The 15,603-nt window shown below is 38.3% G+C and overlaps 1 protein-coding gene and 1 long non-coding RNA gene across 2 annotated transcripts in view; both read left to right on the top strand.

The window, feature by feature from the left end:
- Positions 1 to 15,603, top strand: part of LOC307156278 (uncharacterized protein) — a 67,802-nt gene that overhangs the window by 8,907 nt on the left and 43,292 nt on the right. The gene's annotated exons all lie outside the window — the stretch shown is intronic.
- Positions 8,008 to 11,388, top strand: LOC307156664. Its single transcript, XR_013820767.1, has 3 exons — positions 8,008 to 8,137; positions 9,920 to 10,098; positions 11,259 to 11,388. It is a non-coding gene; the product is annotated as an uncharacterized lncRNA (long non-coding RNA).

Here is a 15,603-nt window from a genome sequence, read left to right as displayed (position 1 = left end):
AGATAACAGTGAAACGCGCGCGCCGTCATGATGCTGTGAGGCGATGTGAAACCACGGCAAGCACACACGCGGAAGTCCATACGGCAGACTGTATTCTCGAAATGTGTCGACTTTATTCTCGAAATGTGTCGATTTTAACCTCGAAATGTTTCGACTTTAACCTCGAAATGTTTCGCCTGTATTCTCGAAATGCTAGATTTTTTTTTTGTTGTTGTTTTTTTTGCTTTGCGGTTCAGGGCTTCCGTACACACCTTTCTAATACAATTATGTGGTTTTGTTTTGTTGTGTAGATTTTAACACATGTTGTGTAGATTTTAACACATGTTAAATGAAAAAAATGAAACTGCGAGTTTGCGCCACTCATTCCCACAGAGACACGCAGAACACGCAGATTCGCGTGTTAATAGCCTTACTCTCGCGCACAGATCGTTCACAGGCACCGATTGGTTTAATGTGAATCGGTACCGACGTAATTCAGTCGCTGCCATTAAAAGTAAGGAGTTTGGTAGGCCTACCCAACCCTATTCAGCATTAAAGAAAGTTACCTCAACCTTTAAATACCAGATATAAGATTAAAATAATAATAATTGTATATTATGTATTATATATGTCGTAAGAAATTTAGTTTAGCTATGGTTAAATAAATGTTCAGTGATACTTCCAATAAATTCTGAATTTTGCCGCATTTGTTTCTCTATAGTGTTGATATGGTAAAATAACTATAAGTTTCGTCATGCTGGAATGTGTGGAAGTATTTAAAACAAGTGTGTTAAAACTTAAAACTTATAGCAGCTCTAGAATAAAGTTATTGTCCAGATAAAGTTAGTTTTGATTGATTCACTTTCGTCGCAAATATCATTTGCTATTAATTATTACTATATATAATTATTCACATTATGGCATTAACATTAGCTGCCAGGAAATAAAGAAATAAAAAGTAAAAAATGAAAATAGAAAAAGTCCAGTGCTTTCAAAGCATAGCATGTTTTAAGTGTTTTTATTTATTTATTTATTTTTTATTGCGAATGCTTTTGTTTGTTCCAAAACATTTACATATAATTTAAAGTCACTTTTATGTATATTGTATTTTCTTAATAAAATAAATAACTGTATAATGTTGTACTTTACATTCTAAGTGGTCCTTCTGAGTATAAAAAAGCACATCAAATTCACACATTTCTGTCATACACTTCAGTTTTCTACTAATAAATCTTTCCGAAATAATCTTGGGTAGAGTGAAAAACAAATGCAAAATAGTTTTTTTGTTGTTGTTGTTGTTGTTGTTGTTGTTGTTGTTTCTGGTGCACAAAATAAGAAATCCTAAGCTTAATTCTTTTCAAAAAGCTATAATTCTGTGTAAGACACTTTAATTTTATTTTTAGCACAAAACGTATTTGTCAATTTCCATGCGTTGACCCACCATATTTAACCAAATAAAGACACAGAAAAAGAGCATTTCTTCTATCCTTATCGCTACATTTAAAAAAAAAACAACAACATTAACATTATCAGTGAAAATGTTACCACAAAGATCATCCATGCTGATTTCCACGGAATTATTTATCATGTAGTTATTTAACCGGTTCGTTTTAGATTGAGAAAAAAAAAATTGTTTGCAGTGGTAATCTTTAAAATAAAGTACAAAAGTTTTTTATTCCACACTGCCTGCGAGCGGCAATAATAAGCCTTTCAATTATAATTTGACGAAGTGTTTTATTCATATCAGATGCTTATTGTGTATGAAACAATAAAGTTTACTCTGTTTTTCTCCCAGTTCAAAGGTCTTACTTTTATGGATTTCGGGGAAAATTGCTGAATTCACGCGATGTAAATCCGACAAATCCTCTGAATTACGGCGCAAACTCGTGGCGCGTTTTATCAATGATAATTAAATCTGTTTAAACGCCAGAACACCTTCACTTCCACATATTTGACAATCCAACATATATCATACAATCCATTATAGTTAGCAAGTTTGTGAATATTTTGAATAAAAGGGGAAAACGAAATAAACGCGAGGCTACATGTGTTTGTGTGACTGCAAGGGAATAATTGTTCTAAAATAAGGACTTGATACAGAGCCCCTAAAATACAGATGCTTTTAAAGTCCTTATGCTCATATAAGGCACTGCAGGGCCCCTCAGTATCTGTCCGCGCTTCTAACTTTATACACAAGCGCAGAGATGGGCACAAATACATCAAAAAGTATTTAATTACAAATTACAAATACTTACTCATCAAATGTGTTTAAATGCAATACAAAATACTGCGGTGAAAAAGTATTTAATTAAAATACAAGGAATTTGTATTTTGAAAATGCAAAAATACAAACAAAATTTACAATAATTTGAAGTGCGAGACTATGTGGAGTTAGATAGCCTACACGTAGGCTACGTTTACACGGAAACGATCTGAAGAGAAAACGCAAAAGTGATCACTTTTGCATACAGTGACGCAAAAGTGTGTGAAATTCAATGTAGTATGCACTCCAGGCGGCTAGGTGGCAATGTGAAGCACTGATCGGTGCCTTCACTGTCTAGCATACTTTTGCGCATAGATATCATATAAAGGCTAGATGTCTTAAGGCGGAGTCACTTCCGGCATCACCGGCGGCCATCTTACCACAGGGCTCTGTGAATTAAGGTGAGTGAGCAGCACGCACACAAATCCTCTTATCTCGCTGAAATCTGGACAGATTTACAAACGGTTTGGTTTCTTACAAACGTTATTAACGTGGCTATAATTCTGAATGCTTAAACATTTTGAACATAATTATTCATATGTATGCAGTATAATAGCTACATCTCAGACGTTTATAACAAACCAAACCGTTTGAAAATCGGTAGAAAATTGAGCAAGTTATGGTTATTTAAAAGTACATGCACCATGTTATGAGTGAGCGAGCATCCTGTCGTAAGATGGCCGCCGTGTGCGGATGTCGAGCTCCATTGGCCAGCAGCGCGGACGAGACATCTAGCCTTTATATGATATCTATGCTTTTGCGTTTTTACCGTTTAGACGGAAACGCGACGGTGGAGCGTTTTTAAGATTTCCACTCTGGAGAGTGGTTTCACTTTTTTGCGTTTTTAAGCCCCAAAAACGCCGTCGCCGTCTAAACGAGAGGCACGTCTGATAAAATATTTTTACGTTTTCACCCGCGAGCGTTCTCGTGTAAACAGGGCCGTAGAGTATATGATATCAGAATAGCATTGTTTAGTGCAGAAGATGTGCTTTTATGGCACATGTTGCGCATACTGTCATAAACAGATCTTTACTCCTGCCACTGGGTGGCGAATTCCAAGAGTTTGGATGTCCTGTGCAAAGGCGGCTTTACTTTAATTATTTTAAGAAACGCAAATATTCTCCAAGGTGGTCATTTTGACATGATTTTGTGTGTATCTGGCAGTTCCCGCCAAACAGCAGTTAATCAACCAATCAGATTTCAGCGACACACTCACATAGCCTACACGTCGGCCTACAGGCTGTTTTCATATTACCATCATTAATGATTCATATCATCCGCCCGTGCGACCCACACGCAATTAATCAGGATGTTATGTTTTATTATAACACCTCACCGCACCTCACTCTTTTAGCAAGTCAATTCACAAGTTCTGGCTTTTTGCACGGTTGCACCAATCTTCTGGTATATCTGATGCTGTATATTTGACTAGAGACTTAAAGCAGTTTGACTGAACACAAAAGCAGCATCTGACCTTTTTCAGACTGTAATGCGCTTTAACGGTCATCAGCATCGTAAATCCTGCAAAGTTATATATATATATAAACTTTGACTGTTTTCTACAGAGCTGATATATATATTATATATATATCAGCTCTGTAGAAAACAGTCAAAGTTTTCACCTATCCACCTTATTCCTGATGAGTTTACTGCGTGTTGATTATGGGCGGCACTTCCGGTTTGGAGAACTTCCGTTCAAAAAGAAATGAATCATTTTAAATCATCAGGTTGCGCTGCACATAAAGCTGATCCGCCAGTTTGACTCAGTGAGCTATCAGATTTCTGCATGTTTTTTTAAGAATAACATGAGAATAACGTAACACCTGGTATTTTAACGTGACATGTTGTGGCAAATTCAAAGTTCTTTTTGGTTCAGGTCTCAAAGCAGTTATTAAGTTTTATTACATGGCTGGGTTGAATTCCAATGTAGACTGCGGTCTGTTATATCTTGATAACATTAGTTATTATTAAGTTCAGCCTGTCGGTTATTCGCTGTAACACCCGCCTCACATTATCCCTTACATAGCAAATTCGAAGTCCTTGGTTCAGGTCACAAAGGAGTTTCTCAGAGTCGAGGTTCCAGGGCAGAAGAATTAACTTTATTGACAAGCAACAAAGTGAGAAGCCAGTTGGCCATCTGGACATCTGAGGTTATGGCCAGTGTTCATGTCTTATACTTTTTCTTATCGCTAGGTGCCCAATGGGCTCGTCACTCTTTGTGGCCTTGCCACCATTAGATACATTTCCCCCTAGACCTTCTTCTATTGGTGGAACATCTCAAAAATAGGTTTTTCTTCCACCTGCATTTACAGACTTTTGGGTACTTTTCCATTCTCTTCTTATCCTTGTGACCTATTTTCTGCTTGGCATTACAGCATTCAGACTTTCACATGAGACAAAGGGACATTCTTCAACATGTTATAACAAGAATATCAGTGGCAAGAGCTCTTTTCAGTCGCTGCTTTCTTTTCCTCATAATTATTTTCTTTGTTCCTTTTGCATTCCGCTGTAATAGTATGAAAAATGACATCATATAAACTGAACATCTGTGGTTTGTTCTCCCGAATTGACCCTTCGCTAAGCCACGCCCGAAAACCGTCACAGGCCAATCGTGGCTTAGCAACCGTAACTAGGCGCGGGAGGTCTGGCAAGCTTCCGAGCGAGGGAAACCTGGGCTGCGTTCAGCCCCGACAAAAGGTTGCACAACGGTTTTTAAACCGAAACGGTGATGCGTTGAACACACTGTTCTGATGACGCAAGAGTTGCAACTATGGCAGCTGAGAAGGCCATTCTTTGTGTTCTTTGTGAAGAATTTTCGGAGCCTGATGAAGTCGGTATAAATATGTGTTTAATACTACAAAATATGCCCGATGTTACAGTTACTGCACTTGCCGCCCAGAACAAAAGAGAACATCCCAATCGAGTGAAGGGATTGCTGAAACTGAAACTGAAGCACACATCTTACCTAATTCAGACTAAAACACATCCATTTAGCCTCACATACTGACTTTATATTTGTAGTTCATACCGTTTTAATACTAGCCTGTATTTTCTTTCTCATTTTTAGGAAAAGCACTTAATTACCATTGTTTATTTCTATACAAAATGTCATACACTTGCAATGAATCTAAAAATATAAAAAACTACATCATTATTTTGATAATATCCTATATTTTTACAATAAAACTTACGACAAACATGTCTTCTAATATCCTCAGTTATCGAGCTGCATCGAACACATTTGTAAATGACTTTCCTTGAACCCATTGTGCGAGTTCACTTTAATACCACGTGCTTTATATACATGTTGCTGCTGATTGGACTGCAGTTCTGACACACCCACCAAACAAGAGAAAACGCATCTCAAACCCCGGTGCACGCCGTTTCCAGGAAACATGACGTTTAAACCGGAAACCGTAGCAAAACGTTGCGCACCGTTTTGAACTTGAACATGCCCCTGCTAAAGCGGTGTGCGCATGGATTGTGCAAATCTGACACCCGGTATCCTAGAAGTTTGGACGGTGGATTTTGTTCCCTTTTCGAAACCTAAAACCGAAGGCGCTGCTGCTTGCGCTGGGACCTACAGTATAGGCTTTAGCTTCAACTTTGATGAAATTATTCTCTAATCGGTTGCATATTATGTCGTGGATATATCCCTCGAATGTCCCTTTTGTCTGGCTCTCTCAGATATTTCACCTGTTCGCCAAAAATAACGGGAATGTCTGAAACCGGTGCATATGATGCTGTAATAGACGTACAGGCGTAGCAACAGTAACTAAGGAGGGCGGGGCTTAGCGAAGGGTCAATTTAATTTACGATTTATTCCATTAATAATTCACTGGAATGCACAGAATCTCTCGTTTTTCTCCTTAAATCCTCACGTCTCTTTCCAGGTTTGTTTTCACAGAATGCAATTTATTATCTGTCGAAATGACTGAAATCACTTTATCACGCAATGCTGAAGTAAATAGCCTATGTATATTTTTGATGAAATAGGCTATATCTTCTTAACACGATTATATTTTTTTCGCGGAGGACTATTATTCTAATATTAGAATGTTAGAAAATGTAATATTCAAGCTGTTTTCTAATTTTTCTACTTTAAATATTAAATAAAAAAAAACGCCTGAACGAATGATACACGGATTCTCTTGAGCCACTCCAGCTCTGTGATTGGCCGAAATGATCCGTTAAGAGCTTTACTGTTATTTAGGAGAACTCTGTAGTGCTAAGATAATGCTTTCATATCAAATTTAATGCATAGGCTTATATAGAAATATCAATTGTGTAGCAGTTAAGTTGACAGGTTTATCTTTAATCTTAGGCTAATTAACATGATCACAATTTCTTCAGTTGTCATGTCAAAACATGCCTTAAATCTGTTATATTGAACATGCTCATATCGAGCTTCATTTAGATTCTGAAAGTCTTTTCTTATGAGTCAACCCTCTCCAAGCAGTTCGAGCTCGCCCTCTCCAGCGTGCACGCGCTTTGTAATAACGCGCGTCTGAAACGCGTCGCTCAAGCGATCACGCGCTCAAGCTGTTTATATCGAAGATCATTTTATGCATTAATACTGACGAAATTGCAATCATGTTAATTAGTGTGTAGATTAAATAGCAAACTAACGATAAACCTGTCGATTTAATTGCTACACAATTTATATTTCTAACTGATTATGGCTTATATAGGCTAAATGTATTTAGGTTGATGCAGTTATATTAAATAATAGGCCTATTTTAGACTTCAATAAATCCAGTTGATTTATGTTCACATTTGTTTTTAGTGCAGGATTATTATTTTCTAATTGACGTACATTGTTTATTTTCTTCAGAATGAAAGGTGTGCCAAAGTACAATTGAAATACAAACACAAATATAATGTACAATATTGTTATCATTTTTAAATCATGTAAATACATGCACAAAGTAGCCCAAATGTGACAGAACGGGTTAGATGAGATTCCAGATTCCTGAAAGATCTGGAGCCTCGAGTATTAAACTCTCCGTAGATTTCATCCTAAAAGTGTTCATGTTGAATGCACGTAAAAACATGTTTGGCGTATAAATGACACGAGAAATAAAGTTCGTGGTGTAGATACACACTTTCATGAGCTCGTCCTATCGCGCGCATAATTTAAAACATTAAAACACTGCAGTTTTCAACACCAGTGCATCGACTACATCTACATTCATAAGGTTTGTTTAATTTCTGGACGATGACTTTTTGTAGTTTGAGTGCTTGACTCCATTAATGAGTGTCGTATTTAATCTAAATCAATGTAAAAGAGTTTAAACTCTTCTGTTTCCTTCTTCGTTCTCTCCAGTTAAAGAGTGTGTTGTGCACACAGATTAATGACAAATGTTGTTTTTTACACGTTTTACTTTTTTAAACTCTGAGTGCTCAGACTGATACCTGATGAGAAATAATCTCAGTGATCGACCATGGAGATGCAGGAGTGAGTGTGAGCCTCGAGAAAATATGTAATTCAGTGAGGAAAATAATTAATAATGCCTTAGGCCTACTGAAACTCACTGAAGCTCCAGCAACCCGTTTTCTCAAAACTTCTACATTTTATATAGCCTATTATTTTATTTATTTATTTATTTATTTATTTTGAGAAAGCTAATGTGTTTGAACACTGAAGTCATGTAATCTACCCGTTTACAAATAAACAGTATATTTTCTGAGTATCGAGAAGAATAAGACAACTGAAGTCTGATGAAGAATGCACGATGGCGAGATGATTATTAATGTGTTTTATGATGAAGTGATGATCTACTTTCAGGAGATGAGGGTGAGAGATGAGCATGTTGTGTTCGTGACCACTTACATGATGTGTTTATGACATCTGAGAAGGCAAAGTGGCGGGAAATCATCAACTGCCAGTGTGTGGTTAGTTATTTTTAACATTTGCACACATTCATTATTTTCCAGAGTTGTAACTCTTTAAATCCTGGTTTGATTGCATGATAACACACACGTTTTTTTATGAAGATAAAAAGGTAGCTTAGCAAAAAAAAAGTTATTTTACAGTCTTGGATAACAACATTATTTTTATGCAGGGTCAGATTTATAAACTAAACTAAACTAAAACTCAGGGGCCGCATGTATAAAGCCACTCAGAGGAACATTTGTGTCTGAAGTCTGTCAAAATTCTAAGAATTACATGATTTTCCTCTTATTCCTAAACTTGAGAATAAGTGTGATTCATAAAGGTTAGTGTCAAGACTAGGTCTCCGCTCCTCAGTTATCTAAGAGCTGGAGAGGTCTCCTATAACAAGATGAACATTTTTTTCAATTGATGTTGTTGTTAATTAAAGTTTGATCATCAAAGTGCTTTTTGTAACTGACCTTTAAGAACTTTTATAGCGATGAAATGAAATGAAAGTAATAATAGAATTTTTTGTCGAGTGAGACAGCAGCAGTGCTGAGGTGATGGCTTGAGCTCCACAGTCCTCAGTCAGCCGGCTCTGAAACAGCACTGCACACACACACACACACGCGCGCACACACACACGCGCGCACACACACAAAGTCACCTTTATTTCTACAGCGCTTTTTCCATCACAGTGTTTCAAAGCAGCAAATATCAGCAAATTAATGCAACAAAGTAGTTTCGGCTGCAGCTCTAGAAGAAAATATTGTCATTATTAGCATTAATGCTTATGTAAGTTCAGCATTAATTCATTTTCATTGTAAAAATCATTAGTTATTATTTATTTAGCTCATTTATCTATACAGCGGCGTGGAGAAAACAGTGTCCTCGTCCAGTCTTCAGACAGTGGTGTCAGTGCAGGAGATCAATAATACTGATGAATATTAACTGACAAAAAAGGCACAGCTAGAGGTTTTAGAAGAAGTGTTTTATTCATATCAGACACTGTGTATGAATGAAACAATAAAGTTACTCTATTTTTCTTCCAGTTCAAAGGGCTTACTTGGATTTCGGGAAAAATGGATGAATTTACGCGATGTAAATCCGACAGATCCTCTGAATTACGCGCAAACTCGTGGCGCGTTATATCAGTGATAATTAAATGTGTTTAAACGACAGAACACCTTCACTTTCACATATTTGACTATCTAAATATATCATACAAATACAATTCATTATTCTAGTTAGCAAGTTTGTGAACATTTTGAACAAAAGGGAAAGCGAAATAAACGCGAGGCTACGTGTGTGTGTGTGTGTGTGTGTGTGACTGATGACGCGTCGCCAAGGAAATCATTCTGAATTGATCTAAAATCAGTGTTCGAGTTGAGGGGGGGCTGGGGGGGGCCGGGAACCCCCATAAGGCCCGAAAAAATTACCTCGGGGGGTCCCCTGGTTTTTCATTAAAACTAAAATAATAGAAACATAATTTATTAGGTAATATATATATTTAATCAGCGCAATACTTTGATTAAATATATTTAATCAAAGTATTGCGCTGTAAATGATACAGACTGCAAACCCCTTGGGAAGGGTTAGGGGTATGGAGTACGTGTGTATTACACGCCATAGAGTGCGTATCATATGCACGCAAAAAATATTTTTGGCGAATAAATGGTACGACTCGAGAAATACATTTCGTGCTATAGATAAGCACTTTGACGAGAGTCTGGCAGAGTAGATCCTCATTTTCACCTCACGATGACGCTATTTCTTTCTTTTATGATTGTTTGGTAATTTAGGCTACTGATCTGAATAGAATTTCGACATTAACGCTTGTCCGGGACACGTGCGTGGACGGAGGCTCGATGATGATGATGATGATGATGAAGAAGGATTACTCCTCGGACGGAGGCTCAGCTGTGACGAAAGAATCGTCATCAGGAGGGAATAGACCTTATTCAGAGCAGCGCCATGACAGGTATGAGAGTGAGGCTGTGAGGGATAGACTTGCCGTGTTTCCAAAGGCATCCGCTGTAAAAACCTGTGTAAAGCTCCTAGATTACTTACAATTTTCCACAGCTCATGTTGTCGGGAGTTTTTTTGTCAACTGAAATTTCGTGGAAAGATATTTATTTCCAGTGTTTCATGAGCAGAACAACCCCAAAACACATTAAATAACTATGGAAGCTTATTGTTTACGCCACAGAGTGAAAAATAAGAAAGGTAATTGCGACTTTTAAATCTCACAATTCTGACTTTTTTCTTTCTCAGAATTACGTGATATAAAGTCGCAATTGCAGGTTATAAAGTCAAAATTGTGTGATATAAAGTCGCAATTGCAGGTTATAAAGTCAAAATTGCGTGATATAAAGTCGCAATTGCGTGTTATAAAGTCAGAATTGTGAGATATAAACTATTCTGAGGTAAAAAAAAAAGAATAAAGTCTGTCTTTTTTTCCCTTAGAATTGGACTTTATATCTCACAATTCTGAGAAAATATGTCAAAATTGCGAGATATAAACTCGCAATTATGTGTTATAAAGTCAGAATTTCGATATATAAAGTCAGAATTACGTCATAAAGTCTCAATTGCGAGAAAAAAGTCAGAATTCTGACTTTATTTCACGCAATTGCGACTTTATTTTTACGCAATTCTGACTTTATATCTCGCCATTCTGAGAAATAATGTCAGAATTGCAAGATGTAAACTCGCAATTGTGAGATAAAAAGTCGCAATTATTGTTTAAAATGTTTTATTCTGTGGCGAAAACAAGCTTCCATAAATAACAACACAGCCAACCCGATCTCACGGGAAAACGTACAAATTCTACGAGGTGGCTAATTCGTACGAATTCATACGACCTCACTCACTTTTTGCAAAATCGTATATATTTTACGAATTGCCCAATTCGTATGAATTCATACGAATGACCTACCCCTGACCCCGCCCCTAAACCTACCCATCACGTGGGTTTAGACAAATCGTACAAATTCGTACGAGTGAGGTCGTACGAATTAGCCATCTTTTTATCATTCGTATGAATTTGTACGAATTGGTCGTGAGTGTTGGCACAGCCCATTGAAGAGATGCATGTCTGTCCCTCACAGCCTCGCTTTCATTCCCATTAAAAAATCAAAGGTGGCGCTGCTGTGAATAAGGTCTATTCCTCTATCTCGGGGGCCAAATGCTGTGAAACGGTCATGGGACAGAGGTAAGGGAAGGCTATATTCATACCGGCTTCCTCTTGTGCTGATTACCTGAACGTGCTCCTCCCAAACTTTGTAACATAAACGTCATAAAGTGCTACAGTTTGTGTTCATTGCGCATTAATATCTGATTACTGTAATGCTAATGCCAGTAAGTTAGTCTGAGTTTTGTGTAATACATTGATCTAATTGTCTGTGACATACTGTACTATATCAGGGGATTGTGTAACGTGGAACAAGAGAGTTTCACTTTTATATGAAGTCACAGTCATTTCAACACTGAAACACACTTTCACACCGTTGACACACAGACCCGTTTACACATCTCTCATCATCAGCTGTACACACGACTATCTGCGTTATTCAGAGAAACCCCGCATCTGAAGCTCACAGCCTTTCTTACTCTTTAACTGATGGAATGGGTATTAATTAATATTTGTATTATACAATTATATATTCACTCACCTAAAGGATTATTAGGAACACCATACTAATACTGTGTTTGACCCCTTTTCGCCTTCAGAACTGCCTTAATTCTACGTGGCATTGATTCAACAAGGTGCTGAAAGCATTCTTTAGAAATGTTGGCCCATATTGATAGGATAGCGTCTTGCAGTTGATGGAGATTTGTGGGATGCACATCCAGGGCACGAAGCTCCCGTTCCACCACATCCCAAAGATGCTCTATTGGGTTGAGATCTGGTGACTGTGGGGGCCATTTTAGTACAGTGAACTCATTGTCATGTTCAAGAAACCAATTTGAAATGATTCGAGCTTTGTGACATGGTGCATTATCCTGCTGGAAGTAGCCATCAGAGGATGGGTACATGTTGGTCATAAAGGGATGGACATGGTCAGAAACAATGCTCAGGTAGGCCGTGGCATTTAAACGATGCCCAATTGGCACTAAGGGGCCTAAAGTGTGCCAAGAAAACATCCCCCACACCATTACACCACCACCACCAGCCTGCACAGTGGTAACAAGGCATGATGGATCCATGTTCTCATTCTGTTTACACCAAATTCTGACTCTACCATCTGAATGTCTCAACAGAAATCGAGACTCATCAGACCAGGCAACATTTTTCCAGTCTTCAACTGTCCAATTTTGGTGAGCTCGTGCAAATTGTAGCCTCTTTTTCCTATTTGTAGTGGAGATGAGTGGTACCCGGTGGGGTCTTCTGCTGTTGTAGCCCATCCGCCTCAAGGTTGTGCGTGTTGTGGCTTCACAAATGCTTTGCTGCATACCTCGGTTGTAACGAGTGGTTATTTCAGTCAAAGTTGCTCTTCTATCAGCTTGAATCAGTCGGCCCATTCTCCTCTGACCTCTAGCATCAACAAGGCATTTTCGCCCACAGGACTGCCGCATACTGGATGTTTTTCCCTTTTCACACCATTCTTTGTAAACCCTAGAAATGGTTGTGCGTGAAAATCCCAGTAACTGAGCAGATTGTGAAATACTCAGACCGGCCCGTCTGGCACCAACAACCATGCCATGCTCAAAATTGCTTAAATCACCTTTCTTTCCCATTCTGACATTCAGTTTGGAGTTCAGGAGATTGTCTTGACCAGAACCACACCCCTAAATGCATTGAAGCAACTGCCATGTGATTGGTTGATTAGATAATTGCATTATTAGACAACAGTGAAGAGCGAGAGAGGAACAGGCCTGTGTTTTATTTGATGTTCTGTGTTGCCAGCAGTCGTCCGTGATCGGTCCCCCCGGGGAGGGGGGGAGGGGGAGTAAGCGCAGTAGTCTCGTGGGTGCCCCCCGGCCTGCGAGGGGCGATGGGGGTATGTGGCGAGCACGACGAGGTCGAAGGCCGTGGGAGGACGGCGCGAGGCCGGTGGCGTGATTGATAATGAGCGACACGTGCGTGACGCACCGGTCTCGCATCTCTCACGGAGGAGCGGAAGCATAAAGGAGGAGCGACGACAGTGAAGAGCGAGAGAGGAACAGGCCTGTGTTTTATTTGATGTTCTGTGTTGCCAGCAGTCGTCCGTGAGGGGCTGCTGGCTTTTACTTTCATTTTGTATTTGTTTTATTTTTGTCATTAAAATATGTTGAATGTTCGCCGGTTCCCGCCTCCTTCTTCCCATAACATCTGAACCTCGTTACACTAACATTGTCCGGGAAGCAGACACACTCTGTCAGTTCAAAACTAGATTAAAGACACATCTCTTTGACCTAGCTTTCACATAATACATTATAGACTTCTATAATTCAATGTTAGGCTGCATAGATTAGGTCAGCCGGAACCGGGAACACTTCCCATAAATCCTGATACATCATGAGAAGAATGGCATCTACGCTAATTTTAGTGTCTTTGTTTATCCCGAGGTTTTCCCGCAGCCTGCCGGATCCAGGCCGTATCCAGATCTGACGAAGGACCTTCGCCTGGACCCGATGTCAACGCAGTGCTGAAGTGCCAACTAGTCTCTCCCTATGGAGGATCCCTTTACCACTCTACAGATAAAGCGTCGTCGGGAAAATTTGTTTCGTGAATTTACCAATTTCCCAATACCAAATTTAATTTTACTAAATAAAATAAAATTCTGTATAAAAATGTATAAGGAAAGACCAGTACTTTGTTTAGGCTTGGTTTGTAGGGAATTACAAACCTGCGCACATATATTCAAACGCACATAACTATAGAACCCATTCTAAATGCGCATGTGAACGCCATCAGTGTCTCTCACAGGTTCGTGTTTAAAGTCTGTGTAGAGGGAATGGTGTCGTCTTAGCGGCCCCTAATTTAATAACAAATGATCATTGCGACGGAAGCGAATCAATCAAAACTAACTTTAGCTGGAAAATAACTTTATTAAAGAACCGCTATAAAGCCAAAACTATCTTACCTTAAATTATACATTTATCTCTGTAAAGCTGCTTTGAAACAATCCACATTGTTAAAAGCGCTATATAAATGAAGATGACTTGACATTAATGAGAAATTGAACAGGTGTTCCTAATAATCCTTTAGGTGAGTGTATGGATTATAATTAATGCAGTACTTCAATATAATTAGTCAAGTCACCTTTATTTTTATATTGCTTTTTACAATACAGATTGTTTCAAATCAGCTTTTTTTATAGCCGCTCTGGAGAAAGCAGTTATAAAGTTTTCACCTATCCACCTTATTCCTTATGAGTTTACTGCGTTTTGAATTATGGGTGGCACTTCCGTTCAAAAAGACTGAAACGAATCATTTCAAATAAAGCTGATCCGTCAGTTTGACTCAGTTTTCTTTCATGTTTTATTTAAGAATAACATGAATAACGTGAGACTTGGTATTTATTTTAACGTGACAAGATCTATGCAAGAGCTCTTTTCAGTCGCTGCTTTCTTTTCCTCATGATTATCTTATTTTTTTTATTTTTGCAATCCGCTGTTAAAAAAAGACAACATATATAGGCTACTGCACATCTGTGGCTTTCTCCAGATTTAATTTACGATATGCCATTTAATAATTCACTGGAATGCACGAAGAAACTTTCTCTTTTCTCCCCAAATCCTCCGCGATTTGTATTAGAATATTTATTAGAACATTTATTAGAATATTAGAAATCTAATATTCAAGCTGTTTTCTCATTTTTCTACTTTCAATACTAAATATAAAATTTAAAAACCGCCTGAACGAATGATACACGGATTATCTTGAGCCACTCCAGCTCTGTGATTGGCCAACATGATCCGTTAAGAGCTTTTACTGTTATTTAGGAGAACTCTAGTGCTAAGATAATGCTTTCATATTTAATGCATTAATATAGGCTAATTCTATAACTATTAGGTAGAAATATCAATTGTGTAGCAGTTAAATTGACAGGTCTATCTTTAATCTACATAATTAACATGCCTTAAATCTGTTATATTGACGGTCAACAGGCTCATATCGAGTGTGCTCATATGTGAACAGGCTCATATCGAGCTTCATTTAGATTCTGAAAGTCTTTTCTTATGAGTCAGTCAACCCAAGCAGATTCATAAAATTATCTTCGACATAAACAGCTCGAGCATCGCTCTCTCCCGCGTGCACGCGCTATGTAGCCTAATAACGCGCGTCTGTAACGCGTCACTGTCACACGGAATAACACTGATCAAACACTCAAGCTGTTTGCAGTTTATATCGAAGATCATTTTATGCATTAATACTGACGAGATTGCAGACATGTTAATGTCCTTTAAATATATTATAGTCTAATGATTATCTTCTAGGGCTCGAGTGTGTGATGCTGCTGATGATCGAGATCACCGGTGTCTCTCCCGGAGGATCAGG

Source organism: Squalius cephalus, assembly GCF_949319135.1.
Source record: "Squalius cephalus genome assembly, chromosome: 1".
Classification (NCBI taxonomy): domain Eukaryota; kingdom Metazoa; phylum Chordata; class Actinopteri; order Cypriniformes; family Leuciscidae; genus Squalius; species Squalius cephalus.
This window is presented reverse-complemented; position numbering and strand designations above follow the sequence as displayed.